Here is a 17756-nt window from a genome sequence, read left to right as displayed (position 1 = left end):
AGTGTGTGTGCACAGTGTCGTCTCCACTCCACACGGAGGCAAAACTGAGTATTTTCACATTATTTAAATTTTTACCTCCGCCAAGGAGGTTATGTTTTCGGTCACGTTTGTTTGTTTGTTTGTTTGTCTGTCTGTCAGCAGGATAACTCAAAACGTTTTGAACGGATTTTGATGAAATTTTGTGGAGTGGTTGGAAATGACAAGAGGAACAAGTGATTAAATTTTAGTGGTGATCCGGATCAGGATTCGGATCATGATGCTAATGCGTTAGCATGTCTATGGCATTTTCAATGTTAAAAGTTAGCATTAAGCAGTTGCAGCTGTCATCACGTTCGGGTGCATTTGTTTTCAAATTGTAATATTTCTTAAATTTATTTTTGTTTATATATTAATAATCTAATGATTATTATATACAATTTTAGAGAACGAGACAAAATAAATAGATCACTGTGCCAAGGTGGGAATCTCTTTAGGGTCAGTGACCTTATGGCCTTGTTTAGAGAAGTGTTCCATAAATGTTAAAAAATTCATATATTTGCAGTTTAGTTGAATAATAAATTGAATTTTGTCTCTTATTTGTTTTTGTCTATAAGCACATGCAATATCAATATCAGTGCTCAGATGACAGTAGCTTCTGGGAAAGATGCAAGTTGCAATAAACTGTGATGCCAAGCGCTAAGGAGACATGCTATTCAGTCACAGCAGAAGAAACTTTTTTTTACTACTGAGCAAACATTGTTAGACTTTTTTGGTTCAGTGATTCTACGGCGTGTAGATGTTATGGCGTCAGTGACCCCATGGCCTTGGCAGAGGTTTGCACTCTCTGAGTGCTTCTAGTTAATTATTTTTTTGTTGATCATGGGATAATTTCATTGTGTGCTGACAGAATCCACTGATGGCAGATGAGGTGCTTCGAGTCTTTCAACTTGCTGTGCAAAATGGCCCACGGTGGAAGAAGAGGAGGCTCCATTCACAGCAAAGACTTGAACCATCAGCCGCAGACACAATCAACGGATTGCACCTGTAGCTGACCATGCCGGTCCTGGATCAGTACAACAGAGACTTGAAGCAGCAGACGCAGACACAATCAACAGAATACACCTGTGCCAGTGCTGTAACCTTGCGCAAACTGCCGGTGTCATCGAGGGACTTTTCTTCAGCCAAGACAAGGAATTCAATTATTTTCAGACATCGTTTTCCAAAACCAGGCTTTATGTGTATACATTTTCGTAAGACTGTGAAGATGATCTCACTGAAAGGAACAGGTAATACTTAGAAGATATTTTCTTCTTGTGTGAATGGTTTTAATATTTAATAAAAACTTGTTACGCTACTAACGTACTAACTGTATTCAAGAAGGAAACAAGATTTATTTTCAAAATAGCTGATATTTTCAGTCCCTCATGTCATTTTTCAAATTTGAAGTGTATGTACCTTTTTTCTAAGGAAAAAACATAAATAAAAGTCTGCACTTTCTCTTCACTTTTTTCTGATCTCAAGGAGAGTAAAACAATCTTAAAAATTTTTTTTATCAGACGATTATGTCCAAAGAGCTGACAAACACAGTTTATCATCTCCACCCACATGCTAAAATCGCCTGCATTATTTATTTATTTATTTATTTTATAATCACCATTCTATGTTCTGAACACTGCCAATAGCGTCACTGTTGTCAGACTGAAGGTTTTACTTCAAGGTTTCGTCTCCCTCATTGTGGTCTAAATAAGGCTCAAAACCATAAGGCTGTGCCCCCCACTGCTTCTTCAGAACCACTTTCAGACTGGACTTAAAAAAGAAGCTCCACAGAAGAAAAAAAAAAATCATCCGAAAACAGCTTGACCACCACCATGTTTACAATTGATTTGTGCTGAATCTGCAGGTCCCGTTCTCCCGATGACATCACAACAATGTGGCCGCGGCTGAAGGGTGAATAGAGCGCAGGATTCAGACAGCTGTTGTTTATCCTTCACCCAGGCACTTATTGACTTTTATTGCTCAGGACTTTTTTAAGATATTAACATTTCATCATTTTTAGTGATTATTTGTGCATATTTTCATTGCATGTCTAATGCTGCCACTCACATTTTAACCCTCTCCAACACGTGGGGCATTGTACATATGCGAACATTATGCCACCCAGTTTGTTTTTATAAATCACAATGTATGCCTTGAAATTGTTGTGCACATCAATCAGGTCCCATTTTGTGAGTGTGCAAAGATTTTCAATGAAGCCCCAGGACTCTTAGGTTCACTGGCTGTGATTGGAGAGATTAAAAAGAAGACTTTTGTCTGCTGCGTGACAAGCCACAATTCTGTAATAGAGAGGTGCAGGGAAAGTAATTTTTACAAACAAGTAATCAAACTTCAGCTTTTGTTTGAAAGAAAATGTGGGAGAAACGCAGAAGTAGCTGTTTATCGAAATAAAATGGCAATCTGAACTAAAGGGTAATATTTGGAAGTATGATTTGAAACAGCAGATTACTGTTATCATACTATAGTTTGAGCCACATTTGTCTGTTTGTTTCCCGACTCCTCCCAAGCGCTTTGGCTGACTTCCACCAAACCTCTGCCCGTATTCACAAAGCCACCAAGTACAAAAAGTAGAGTTGTGGGCGTTTCCCCAGCAGCCATAGTCAGCCTGCTCTGTCTGATCTGTCAGGTCTCAGAAGCTAAGCAGTGTGCGGCCTGGGAATTACTTGGATGGGAGACCTCTTTGGAACACCAGGGATTGTGTGTTTTTCTTCAGGTGAAAGTGGAGTTGCATGAAGAAGAGCATCCGGTGTAAAATGTGCCATTTCATTTACCATTTGTGTTGGGCACCCCAACACAAATAGTAAATGAAATGGTGCACCTAAATGGTAAATGGACTGCATTAATATAGCGCTTTTCCATCTGCTTTACACATCAATGCCTCACATTCACCCCGATGTCAGGCTGCTGCCATGCAAGGCGCCCACTCCACACCGGGAGCAACTGGGGGATTAAGGACCTTGCCTAAGGGCCCTTAGTGATTTTCTGGTCAAGCTGAGATTTGAACCGAGGATCCTCTGGTCTCAAGCCCAATGCTTAACCACTAGACCATCACCTCCCCCCTGCCTAATTTTGTTTAAAGAATTGTTGTTGTTGCATACCTTGCGTAAATCCTTCATTTCACTTCTGCAATATCACTGTGTTTGTCTGCTGTATGATTTACTGTATTTAACTGAAATTGCTGATCCAAACAACCAATAATTGATAAAGGAAAATCATGGAAGTCATCAGGGGTGCCGAAACTTTTACATTCAACTGTATTTCAAAATACAAGAACCTCTAGGTATCTATCCTAGGAATATTCCCACCAAGTTTGAAGGAAATCCATCCAGCCGTTTTTGATTTATCTGACATGCACCGTTGTAAAAGCAATACTCTGCTTGCTTCTTTGCCAATGTGCAGGGTAATTGCAGCACTTTCACAACCTTACATTATGTCACAGTTAATTTCCTTTAAAGTGGACATTACCACCTTGCAGGCTCAGAAAATGCCATTTATGAATATAGCAGGCCTCCCCATTGTTGTTGGAGTAATTGATGAAACAAACGTCCAAATTATTGCAAAATCAGAAGAGGTACCACCACAAAATACATGTTTTTCTCTTTAGTTACAAATATATTAAGTACAAAAAATGAGCAGCATGGTGAATCAAATGTCAATAAAATATAGCAAAAATATATGTATGTGTGTGATTTTGTTACGGTTAGGGGTCCAGACGGGACCGGGCTGGTACTTGGCAATGGACTTAAATGCAAGGGAGCAAGAAACAGGACGGAATATGAATGAAAGGGGATTTATTAACACTAAACAATGAAATAAAGGTGGCCTGCTGAGGTGAGAGTCAGCCCGCTCATAGTGGTGGAAATCCGGGTGCTGCAGGATTCCGAGACAGTCTTGAAGGAGAATGTCAGCTAAGGTTTCAAGGACCAGGACCAGGTGGAATGCTTGCCTCCAAAACCAGGAACTATGGGGAATGAAGACACACAGGGTGAGTGAATGCACTCGTAACGCTGGAGCCTCAAAACAGTTGCAGTTCTTAAAAGGGCTAACACAGGTTGTTTCAGAGTTCATAAAATAAAGTTATCTTCTTAAGAAAAACAGTTCACTGTTCAGCAATTGTTCATAGTTCATAAGTTGTATCCAAAGGTCAGAGGTCAAGGGCTGCGTGCTGAAGTGCAGCGCCAGTTAAGCAGGACTTTATACAGCCAGGCTGGGTTCTTCAATTGTTTGATATCATGCAGTTCTTAAACAGAGTTCTTGGAATAGTTCTTTATCACAGCACAGTCACAAACAGGAACAAGTGAGAACAGCATCCCACTGAGATGTTTAGTCGAGACGCGCTCCACGCCGGGAGCCGAGGTGTTCCCAAATTGATGTTGCGGTGCAGGTAGTTAGTGCCAGGGTCCAGGTCCGCTTGGGAGCTGTACTAGAATCATCTGGAACATCAGGAAAAGACAGTTCACTCTAATACAAGAATTAGAGGGGGAGGCCAACGTTACCTGAGCTTAAGCTGCGGAAAGCTTCAGCGTCTTGAGCACACAGCTGGAAGATGCGGTCAAGGTCACAAGGCGGTAATCAGGTTTGGTCATCCTGGTATCTGTCTGGATCGAAGCTGAGGCTTCGGAAGCTGACGAGGCAAAACGAGGAAAGCAAGGCAGCAAAGGACATGCGACATGTAGCTGGCTTGGCTCTTGGAAGAATCCGGCAATTAAAGAACAGAAAGACCGGGTTTAAATAGTCTATCAGAAATCACTCATTTGATCCAGGTGTGAAACAAAACTGAGGGCGCCATCTGGTGGAGAAACTAATACATGACACTGATAAAAGCAAACTGTTAAAACCAGGATCCAGTGGAAATCCTGACAGATTTCGGGTAAAATAGGCAAAAACAGGCGTCAAAGTAAAGGCAAAGTATATGTCATCATTAAGAGTACCTTTTTGCGTGAGTGTATTCTTTCTTGGACAACCAACCATAGCCTTCAAAACAATGTGTCATACCAAGCAACAAGATCAGGCCTACCTCTTCACTCAGATAAAATGTTCTGTCTTCTCCTTGTTCATAGCTGCTCTGCATTTGGTCGTGAATCACTCTTAAGATAAGACTCCTAGCTTCAAGTGTTTTAAGTTAGTTGATCTCCGAGGGGACTCTTAGAATCTTTATGAATACAGGCTGTGGATGACAGTCAACCACTAAAAGGTTTGTTTTGACAAAGGTCAAGGCCATTCAGTCTATAAAGTTAAAATTTTGATTTTCACTCTGATGATAACCAAACTTGGCAAGCATGTGTATGTGTGTTTTGGAATTGCGCAGGCAAGATAAAACTGACCAAGGGTCAATTATTGGCATGAAGGTCATTGGAGTCAAAGGTCAAAATTTAAGTCCTTCATTCCAAGTTACACCAAATGTGGCTCACATATGAAGGTGGGCTCTTGATTTGCCCACGCAAGGCCAAATTGACTAAAGGTCAATTATTGTGGTCAAAGGATAAAATTAAAATTTTTGTACCAAACTTAGCATAAATATGCAAGTGGATTCTGGAATTATTCAGGCCATGTCAAATTTGTGAAAGGTCAAGGTCATTGGGTCAAAGACAAACAAAAAAAAAAATCACTCCAATGCCAACCATACCTGGCACACATATGTTGGTGGCTTCTGGAACTGCACAGGTGAGGACAAATTTGACAAAGTTCAGTCATGTCTGTCTGTTGGTCTACTCCTCCCAGGTCCTTTTGCTTATTTCTATCAAACTTGATGTGTCAATGAAGGTTGATCCTGAAATTGCCTTGAAAAAAATTATTTTGCCAAAGGTTAAGCAATCAGTGGTCGCATTCACAAAGATGGAAAATGGAACATCCTTTCAAGGTGCTCTTCAGTTTAAAAACTTCTACGTAGCATGGAGTCTTATCTTAAGAGTGATTCAGGACCAATCTCAGAGCAACTCAGCAAGAAAAAGACAAACATTTATGCTGTTAGGCCTTTTTCTATTGGCTTAAGTATCTTCATCTTGTGATAGTACAATAATTTGGATGTCAATTCCCCAGACAACACTGGGGAATCCTGCTATGTTCATAAAAGGCATTTTCTGAGCCTGAAAAAATGTGTGTGTAAGATGTGTCACAAACATGATCCCTGCACGATCTAATCTGTCAAGTTTTATTAAGCAACTGTCATCTGTTGTCTGGAGCACGTCTCTTCTCCCTCCATCTTTTGGCCATTTCCTCCTCTGCTTAAGACCTATTCTGAACTGTTTGTCACCTTAGGAGCTATTTTAAGGGTTAAGATGCTTTATGAATAACTTGTATCTTTACTAGGATTTACTTTTTAAGTTTCTTTGAATTTTGTCACTAGGGGCATCTCTGTTTTGGACTTTGAGAATACAGCTCCAGATCTTCACCCCAGTGTTGACAAAATGTTGACACTGTAAATATTACTGTCTTAATTCACGCTGTTACCTACTTTACAGAAAACCTGAGAGTTTAACTTGACAGTCACATTTAACAACACAGCTTCTGAGTTCTGAGTCTTTTGATTTTTATTTTAAGAACGTTGGTTATGTCAACACTAAACGCTCATATTAGGAAAGGTGGGAAGTTGTTTAAAATACTAAATGCTGGTAAGAACAGAATGCAATCATTAAGAGTTTTGTATTAAAAAAAAAAAAAAAAAAAAAAATCTCGACCTCCGAGGTCTTTGCACTGTTGTTGCTATGGAGAAAGTCAGATTTTCCCTGAGGGGCATCATCCTAAAACAAGAGAATCTCAGTCTTCAGAGACACGCTCAGAATTTTACACTGGTGAGAGCTGATACTATCAACTTGTTTGCTGTACAATTTAGGTTCTGAAGGTAGTAAAGTCGAAAATCATCTGGCACAGTGACATTCAAGTCTTTCTGTATGTGTGTTGTGTGTTTTTGTCTGAAGTCCGCCATCTGCCAATAAATTACAAGATCTAAATTTAGAGTCCATTTGAGACTACGCAGAGTTGTAATTCCCATGCTCTGTTTGAGCTTCGGTACTTCACAGCGTGTAAATAAAGTCTCACAACTAAATCCAGTATCCCAGCACACCAGACCCACTGTCTGGAGTTATTATCCACACAGAATTGTTGTGTGGGCCGCTGAAGAGGAGGTACTGCTGGCCCACCACCACCAGAGGGCGCCCTGCCTGGAGTGCGGGCTCCAGGTACCAGAGGGCGCCGCCGCCTCACGGGAGCAGCCAAGGTGACAGCTGTCACCCATCACCTGAGACAGCTGACGGCAATCATCAGTGGGGTATATCAGCAGGACGGCATCTCCACCTCATTGCCGAGATATCGTTTCTACCTGAGAGGTAACGTATCAAAGCTGACGGAGTGTATCCTTTTGGATTTGTGCTTAGTTTGTGGATTACTGTTCCAACGAGAGGTGGAGGTAACTTCCCTGCTGTTCGGAGTCCTGGGTGCAAACGCGCCCCCATCTAACTGTTCTTTGTTCCTCGCCAGCAGTACCAGGTCCGACACGCGGAGGCAGTGGCCACCTGGGAGTTCGGGACTTGGCGGCTCCAGTATTCCCGGGGTCCTGTGGCGGAGGAAGCCGTGTGGTTCCGGTCTTACCTTGGAGAGGCGTCTCCTATCTTCGAGCCTGCCCACACGTCACTTTTGTGAATTGACTGCTGTCCATTTCCGTGATTGGTTGTATTCGTTGTGCACATTCACAACAGTAAAGCGTTGTTATTTGACTTACTCCATTGTCCGTTCATTTGCGCCCCCTGTTGTGGGTCCGTGTTCCTACACTTTCACAACAGGATATCTCGGCCAGCGTCATGGATCCCGAGGGGCGTCAACCGGCTGTTGAACGGCCAATGGAAGAACAGGGCGCACAGGCGTCCGCAGGAGGGGTAATCGGTGAGTTGCAGCGGATCCTCACCGCTTTCACGACTCGGTTGGATTTGATGACCGAGCAGAACGTCCTCCTGAACCGCAGGGTGGAGGCTCTCGCCACGCAGGTGGAAGCGCGCCCTCCGGGCGCCGCTGCGGCTCTCCCTCCCGTCGACCCTGTGCGTAACAGCGACGTTCCACTGGTTGTCCAACGACCCCTCCCACCTTCCCCTGAAGCATACATAAGCCCCCCAGAGCCGTACGGAGGCTGTGCGGAGACGTGCGCGGATTTTCTTATGCAGTGTTCGCTCGTCTTCGCACAGCGTCCCGTCATGTACACGACCAACGCTAGCAAAGTAGCTTATGTGATAAATCTGCTTCGTGGTGAGGCACGCGCTTGGGCTACAGTGCTCTGGGAGCAAAGTTCACGGCTCCTTCTGACATATGATGGGTTTGTGAGGGAGCTCAGAACAGTGTTCGATCACCCTAATAGAGGAGAGACCGCTTCAGCCGTGCTGCTGTCAATGAGACAGGGGCGCCGGAGCGCAGCTGCCTATGCAGTCGACTTCCGTATCGCGGCTGCGAGGTCCGGCTGGAATAGCGCTGCCCTCCGCGCCGCCTTCGTAAACGGACTGTCGTTGGTCCTCAAGGAGCACCTGGTGGCTAAGGACGAACCGCGGGATTTAGATGGGCTCATCGATCTTGTCATACGATTAGACAATCGGTTAGATGAGCGCCGTCGGGAACGAGCCGAAGGGCGTGGCCAGGCACGCGTCGTCCCTCTCCCTTCCGGTTCCGACCGCGTTCCGCCCTCCCCACGCTCCACGGCCCCTGCGCTCCGTGCGGTTACAGCCCCCCTGCTGACGAAGCTATGGACACGAGTAGGGCAACATTTAGGGCAACGGTTACACAAAGGAGGCTGGCCCGCGGGGCGTGTTTTGTTTGTGGCTCGATTGAGCATCAATTAAGAGACTGCCCCGAGCGGTTAAACACCAACGCCCGCCCCTAGAAACTGGGCTAGGGGTGGGCCGAGACATTCACGTGGGACACACCCACATCGCCACACGACTCCCAGTTACAATCCTTTATGAGGATCTAACCCTGAAGGCCCCAGCACTGGTGGACACGGGCTCAGAAGGGAATTTGCTAGACAGCCAATGGGCCAGGGAGATAGGGTTCCCTCTGGTGGCGCTTACCTCGCCTGTGCAGGTACGGGCGCTAGATGGCTCCCTACTCCCTCCAATCACTCACAAGACACCACCAGTAACTCTGGTGGTGTCGGGGAATCACCGGGAGGAGATCGAGTTTTTCGTGACTCCGGCCACCTCCCGTGTGATTTTAGGTTTCCCCTGGATGTTGAAACACAATCCCCGGATCGATTGGCCGTCCGGGGTAGTGGTTCAGTGGAGCGAAACCTGCCATCGGGTATGTTTAGGTTCCTCGGTTCCTCCCGGTTCCCAGGCCAGGGAGGAGGTCAGAGCCCCGCCCAATCTAGGGACGGTGCCGGTGCAGTACCATGACCCTGCGGAGGTGTTTAGCAAGGATCTGGCGCTCACCCTTCCCCCGCACCGCCCGTATGATTGTGCCATTGATTTGGTTCCAGGCGTTGAGTTCCCGTCCAGTAGGCTGTACAACCTCTCACGACCTGAATGCGAATCAATGGAGACCTACATCCGGGACTCTTTGGCTGCCGGGTTGATCCGGAATTCCACCTCCCCGATGGGTGCGGGTTTCTTTTTGTGGGGAAAAAGGATGGCGGATTACGTCCATGCATCGATTTCAGGGGGCTGAACGAAATCACGGTTCGTAACCGATACCCCTTACCCTTGTTGGATTCGGTGTTCACGCCCCTGCATGGAGCCAAGATATTCACCAAGCTTGATCTTAGGAATGCGTATCACCTGGTTCGGATCCGGAAGGGAGACGAGTGGAAGACGGCATTTAACACCCCGTTAGGTCATTTTGAGTACCTGGTCATGCCGTTCGGTCTTACAAACGCTCCCGCGACGTTCCAAGCATTAGTTAATGATGTCTTGCGGGACTTCCTGCACCGATTCGTCTTCGTATATCTAGACGACATACTCATCTTTTCTCCGGATCCTGAGACCCATGTCCGACATGTACGTCAGGTCCTGCAGCGGTTATTGGAGAACCGGCTATTTGTTAAGGGCGAGAAGTGTGAGTTTCACCGCACCTCTTTGTCCTTCCTGGGGTTCATCATCTCCCCCAACTCCGTCGCTCCTGATCCGGCCAAGGTTGCGGCGGTGAGAGACTGGCCCCAACCCACAAGCCGTAGGAAGCTGCAACAGTTCCTCGGCTTTGCGAATTTCTACAGGAGGTTCATTAAGGGCTACAGTCAGGTTGTTAGCCCCCTGACAGCCCTGACCTCACCAAAAGTCCCCTTCACCTGGTCGGATCGTTGCGATGCCGCGTTCAAGGAGTTGAAACGGCGCTTCTCGTCTGCACCCGTTCTGGTGCAGCCCGATCCTAGTCGCCAGTTAGTGGTTGAAGTGGACGCCTCGGACTCAGGGATAGGAGCTGTGCTGTCCCAGAGTGGGAAGACCGATAAGGTCCTTCATCCGTGTGCCTATTTTTCCCGCAGGTTGACCCCGGCTGAACGGAACTATGACGTCGGCAATCGAGAACTCCTTGCGGTGAAAGAGGCTCTTGAAGAGTGGAGACACCTGTTGGAGGGAACGTCCGTGCCATTCATGGTTTTCACTGACCACCGGAACCTGGAATATATCAGGACCGCCAAGCGGCTGAATCCCAGGCAAGCCCGCTGGTCACTGTTCTTCGGCCGTTTTGACTTCCGCATCACCTACCGGCCCGGGACCAAGAACCAGAAATCGGATGCCTTGTCCCGGGTACACGAAGACGAGGTCAAAACAGAGTTGTCGGATCCACCGGAACCCATCATCCCGGAGTCCACTATCGTGGCCACCCTCACCTGGGACGTAGAGAGAACCGTCCGGGAGGCCCTGGCACGAAGCCCGGACCCCGGGACTGGACCAAAGAACAGACTTTACGTCCCACCAGAAGCAAGGGCTGCAGTCCTGGACTTCTGTCATGGCTCTAAGCTCTCCTGTCATCCAGGGGTGCGAAGAACCGTGGCAGTTGTCCGGCAGCGCTTCTGGTGGGCGTCCCTGGAGGCCGACGTCCGGGACTATATCCAGGCCTGTACCACTTGCACCAGGGGCAAGGCCGACCATCGCAAGGCTCTGGGACTGCTACAGCCGCTGCCCGTGCCTCATCGCCCCTGGTCCCACATCGGCCTGGATTTTGTCACGGGCCTCCCGCCGTCCCAGGGAAACACAGTCATCCTCACGATAGTGGACCGATTCTCCAAGGCGGCCCACTTCGTGGCCCTCCCGAAGCTCCCAACGGCCCAGGAGACAGCGGACCTCCTGGTCCACCACGTCGTCCGCCTGCATGGGATACCATCAGACATCGTCTCCGATCGCGGTCCCCAGTTCTCCTCGCACGTCTGGAGGAGCTTTTGCCGGGAACTGGGGGCCACGGTCAGTCTCTCATCCGGGTATCACCCCCAGACCAACGGGCAAGCAGAGCGGGCCAATCAAGAAATGGAGCAAACACTACGTTGTGTGACAGCCGCGCACCCGGCGGCCTGGAGTACTCATCTGGCCTGGATCGAGTACGCCCACAACAGTCAAGTGTCATCAGCCGGAGGGAGAGGTCGGTGTGCCCTCGGTCCAGGCCCACCTGCGGAAGTGCCGTCGGGTGTGGCGTGCCGCCCGTTCTGCTTTGTTGAAGGCCCGGATGAGGGCGAAGACCCATGCAGACCGGCGGCGGACCCCGGCCCCTACGTATCGCCCCGGGCAGGAAGTGTGGTTGTCCACCAAGGACATTCCACTGCAAGTGGCCTCCCCAAAACTGCAAGACAGGTACATAGGTCCGTTTAAGATTCTCAAGGTCATCAATCCCGCCGCAGTGAGGCTTCGGCTTCCAGCCTCACTGCGGATCCATCCAGTATTTCATGTGTCAAAGATCAAGCCCCATCACACCTCGCCCCTCTGTACACCCGGTCCGGCACCACCTCCTGCCCGGATCATCGATGGCGAGCCGGCTTGGACAGTGCGCCGGTTGTTGGACGTCCGACGGATGGGCCGGGGCTTTCAATATCTGGTGGACTGGGAGGGGTACGGTCCCGAAGAACGCTCCTGGGTGAAGAAGAGCTTCATCCTGGACCCGGCCCTCCTGGCCGACTTCTACCATCGCCACCCGGACAAGCCCGGTCGGGCGCCAGGAGGCGCCCGTTGAGGGGGGGTCCTGTTGTGTGGGCCGCTGAAGAGGAGGTACTGCTGGCCCACCACCACCAGAGGGCGCCCTGCCTGGAGTGCGGGCTCCAGGTACCAGAGGGCGCCGCCGCCTCACGGGAGCAGCCAAGGTGACAGCTGTCACCCATCACCTGAGACAGCTGACGGCAATCATCAGTGGGGTATATCAGCAGGACGGCATCTCCACCTCATTGCCGAGATATCGTTTCTACCTGAGAGGTAACGTATCAAAGCTGACGGAGTGTATCCTTTTGGATTTGTGCTTAGTTTGTGGATTACTGTTCCAACGAGAGGTGGAGGTAACTTCCCTGCTGTTCGGAGTCCTGGGTGCAAACGCGCCCCCATCTAACTGTTCTTTGTTCCTCGCCAGCAGTACCAGGTCCGACACGCGGAGGCAGTGGCCACCTGGGAGTTCGGGACTTGGCGGCTCCAGTATTCCCGGGGTCCTGTGGCGGAGGAAGCCGTGTGGTTCCGGTCTTACCTTGGAGAGGCGTCTCCTATCTTCGAGCCTGCCCACACGACACTTTTGTGAATTGACTGTTGTCCATTTCCGTGATTGGTTGTATTCGTTGTGCACATTCACAACAGTAAAGCGTTGTTATTTGACTTACTCCATTGTCCGTTCATTTGCGCCCCCTGTTGTGGGTCTGTGTTCCTACACTTTCACAACAAGAATTTTAAATAAATTTTTTTTTTCATTTTCTTTAGATAACTCAGGGGATGGATACATGAACATTTCTAAGTTACTGAATATGTCTTGAAATTAATTTTACATCCATCACTAAGAAGTACAAACAGTATTGACTGCATAGTAAATCTGCCTGGAGTAGGCAGTTCTCAAAAACTGAGTGACCATATAAGAGCAGTGAGAGAAGCCACCAAGACACTCTTTACAACTCTGAAGGTTGTAAGCTTCTAGGGCTGTGCATGGAACTTTTGTCTGAGCAGTTACCAGTTATACAGATTTATAGAGGAGTGGAAGTAAGAAAAAACTTAACCCAAGAAAACAGATCAAATCTAGGCTTGAGTCTCCCATGTGCCATCATTTTGACAAAGTCAGAATTACGAGATTAAAATTTTTTTCAATTTTCCAAATATAATTATGAAACACTGTTAGAAAAATTGGATTTTGTGAGTCATAATTACAAAATATACAACCCCAATTCCAGTGAAGTTGGGATGTTGTGTAACATGGAAATAAAAACAGAGTACAATGATTTGCAAATCCTCTTCAACCTATTGAAAACACCACAAAGACAAGATATTTAATGTTCAAACTGATAAACTTTGTTTTTGTGCAAATATTTGTTAATTTTTAAATTGATGCCTGCAACACCTTCCAAGTGGTATGTTTACCACTGTGTTACATCACCTTTCCTTCTAACAACACTCAATAAGCATTTGAAACTGAGGACACTAACTGTTGAAGCTTTGTAGATGGAATTCTTTCCCATTCTTGCTTGATGTACAACTTCAGTTGTTCAACAGTCTGGGGTCTCCGTTGTCGTATTTTGTGCTTCGTAATGCACCACACATTTTCAATGGGTGACAGGTCTGGACTGCAGGCAGGCCAGTCTAGTACCTGCACTCTTATACTACACTCAACAAAAATATAAAAGCAACACTTTTGGTTTTGCTCCCATTTTGTATGAGATGAACTCAAAGATCTAAAACTTTTTCCACATACACAATATCACTATTTCCCTCAAATATTGTTCACAAACCAATCTAAATCTGTGATAGTGAGCACTTCTCCTTTGCTGAGATAATCCATCCCACCTCACAGGTGTGCCAAATCAAGATGCTGATTAGACACCATGATTAGTGCACAGGTGTGCCTTAGACTGCCCACAATAAAAGGCCACTCTGAAAGGTGCAGTTTTATCACACAGCACAATGCCACAGATGTCGCAAGATTTGAGGGAGCGTGCAATTGGCATGCTGACAGCAGGAATGTCAACCAGAGCTGTTGCTCATGTATTGAATGTTCATTTCTCTACCATAAGCCGTCTCCAAAGGCGTTTCAGAGAATTTGGCAGTACATCCAACCAGCCTCACAACCGCAGACCACATGTAACCACACCAGCCCAGGACCTCCACATCCAGCATGTTCACCTCCAAGATCGTCTGAGACCAGCCACTCAGACAGCTGCTGAAACAATCGGTTTGCATAACCAAAGAATTTCTGCACAAACTGTCAGAAACCGTCTCAGGGAAGCTCATCTGCATGCTTGTCGTCCTCATCGGGGTCTCGACCTGACTCCAGTTCGTCGTCGTAAATGACTTGAGTGGGCAAATGCTCACATTCGCTGGTATTTGGCACGCTGGAGAGGTGTTCTCTTCACGGATGAATCCCAGTTCACACTGTCCAGGGCAGATGGCAGACAGCGTGTGTGGCGTCATGTGGGTGAGCGGTTTTCTGATGTCAATGTTGTGGATCAAGTGGCCCATGGTGGCAGTGGGGTTATGGTATGTGCAGGCGTCTGTTATGGACAAAGAACACAGGTGCATTTTATTGATGGCATTTTGAATGCACAGAGATACCGTGACGAGATCCTGAGGCCCATTGTTGTGCCAACATCCAAGAACATCACCTCATGTTGCAGCAGGATAATGCAAGGCCCCATGTTGCAAGGATCTGTACACAATTCTTGGAAGCTGAAAATGTCCCAGTTGTTGCATGGCTGGCATACTCACATGTCACCCATTGAGCATGTTTGGGATGCTCTGGACCGGCGTATACGACAGCGTGTACCAGTTCCTGCCAATATCCAGCAACTTCGCACAGCCATTGAAGAGGAGTGGACCAACATTCCACAGGCCACAATTGACAACCTGAGCAACTCTATGCGAAGGAGATGTGTTGCAATGCATGAGGCAAATGGTGGTCACACCAGATATTGACTGGTATCCCCCCCCAATAAAACAAAACTGCACCTTTCAGAGTGGCCTTTTATTGTGGGCAGTCTAAGGCACACCTGTGCACTAATCATGGTGTCTAATCAGCATCTTGATATGGCACACCTGTGAGGTGGGATGGATTATCTCAGCAAAGGAGAAGTGCTCACTATCACAGATTTAGACTGGTTTGTGAACAATATTTGAGGGAAATGGTGATATTGTGTATGTGGAAAAAGTTTTAGATCTTTGAGTTCATCTCATACAAAATGGGAGCAAAACCAAAAGTGTTGCGTTTATATTTTTGTTGAGTGTATGAAGCCACGCTGTTGTAACACGTGCAGAATGTGGCTTGGCATTGTCTTACTGAAATAAGCAGGGACGTCCCTGAAAAAGACATTGCTTGGATGGCAACATGTGTTGCTGTAAAATCTGGATGTACCTTTCAGCATTGAAGTGCTATCACAGATGTGTAAGTTGCCCATGCCATGGGCACTAACACACCCTCATACCATCACAGATGCTGGCATTTGAACTTGCGCTGGTAACAATCTGGATGGTCTTTTTCCTCTTTTGTCCGGAGGACACTACGTCCATGATTTCCAAAAACAATTTAAAATGTGGACTCATCAGACCACCGCACACTTTTCCACTTTCCGTCTGTCCATTTCAAATGAGCTCAGGCCCAGAGAAGGCGGTGGTATTTCTGGATGTTGTTGATGTACGGCTTTCGCTTTGTATGGTAGAGTTTTAACTTGCACTTGTAGATGTAGTGACGAACTGTGTTAAGTGACAATAGTTTTCTGAAGTGTTCCTGAGTAGGGATGGGCACCTCTCTTGCCATTTCTCTGCTAGTCAGACGATGTCCCGGATCAACACAGCATTTAGTTTGGAAATTATCTGGTCGTTTCAGCCTGTCGATCACCGCTCAGAGCGCGGCGCGCCATCCGCCATTGAGCGCCGTCTTTAATCCGGTTGTAAAGGTCCTTAATCTGTGTGATCCCCATAAGATCTTCACCGAAAGCCATCTGAATTTTCCAAATGGTGTCCACCTGGCTGTCTCTCACAGTTTCTGGAAAAATTTGATGCACCATTGCTCCAGCCGTTCAGATATTTCCCTCACAATGAAAATCCGACGAGGGGGGAGGACCAGTGCTCACTCAAAGCCTGCTCACAGGCGAATGACGCAACCGACAGGCGTGAAAAAACTCACGCATGCGCACGAAGGTTCAAGCTTGGCTGATGCAATCACACGTGATTCAAATCCATAAGGTTATTGCAAAAAATAAAAAGGTCCGTTACTTTACTAACAGACCTCGTAATAATCATTAGATTATTAATATAGAAACAAAAATAAATTTAAGAAATATTACAATTTGAAAACAAATGCACCCGAACGTGATGACAGCTGCAACTGCTTAATGCTAACTTTTAACATTGAAAAAGCCATAGACATGCTAACACGTTAGCATCGCTCCCGTTTTTAAGTTATAAAATACATCTATCAACTGTTTCAGAAGACCATAACAGGTCGGTTTAACATAGAAAAGGTAAATAATACTCACAGACATATGCTCTTTAGGGTTTTAGCGGGGGAAAATTAAGCGAAAGAAAGAAAGAATAAATGAAGCAATAGATTGAAGCATTGCTTCAATCTGGGAACCACTGCTTTGATTGGTTCAAGGTTCAAAGCAAAGCCGCGCTGCAGAAAAGTTGATTACGGACCCGCTGCAGGGTCTGTAATTAATGTAGAGAAATGATCATTTTCCTGACAAACACCCCCCAAAACAACCGCCACTCTGAAGGACCGATAACAGAATCGTTAAGCACAAAGCTTATTGATGTCGGTGGATCGAATCATTTCTTAACGACACCCGAAAGGAACCGGTTCTCGATACCCATCCCTATTCCTGAGGCCACGCGGTAAGATCTTTTACACAGTGATGTTGGTTTTTAATGCAGCGCCGCCTGAGGGATCGAAGGTCACGGGCAATCAATGTTCGGCCTTGCCGCTTACGTGTAGAAAGTTCCCCAGATTCTCTGAATCTTCTGATTATATTATGGACTTTAGATGATGGAATCCCTAAATTCCTTGCTACTGAGCGTTGAGAAACATTGTTCTTAAACTGTTGGACTATTTTTTCATGCAGTTGTTCACAAAGTGGTGATCCTCATGAACGTGATCCTTTGCTTGTGAATGGCTGAGCCTTTTGGGGATGCTCCATTTATATCCAATCATGACACTCATCTGTTTCCAATTAACCTGTTCACCTGTGGAATGCTCCAAACAGGTGTTCTTGGTGATCACTGGTGATGTAACACAGTGGTAAACATACCACTGTCCCAGCTTTTTTGAAATGTGTTGCAGGCATCCATTTCAAAATGAGCAAATATTTGCACAAAAACAATAAAGTTTAGCAATTTAAACATTAAATATCTTGTCTTTGTGGTGTTTTCAATTGAATATAGGTTGAAGAGGATTTGCAAATCATGGTATTCTATGTTATTTACATTTTGCACAACGTCCCAACTTCATTGGATTTGGGGTTGTACATTTACAATTGAGACTTTATTATCATAATTGATTTAGGAAGTCAAAATTGAACAAAATCAAAATGCGAGATTAAAATGTGACTTTTTAATTAATAAGAGATACAGAACTAATTCAAATGTTCT

This window comes from Thalassophryne amazonica, chromosome 5 (genome assembly GCF_902500255.1).
Source record: "Thalassophryne amazonica chromosome 5, fThaAma1.1, whole genome shotgun sequence".
Taxonomy (NCBI): domain Eukaryota; kingdom Metazoa; phylum Chordata; class Actinopteri; order Batrachoidiformes; family Batrachoididae; genus Thalassophryne; species Thalassophryne amazonica.
The sequence above is the reverse complement of the archived record's forward strand: the minus strand, read 5'-3'. Positions refer to the sequence as shown.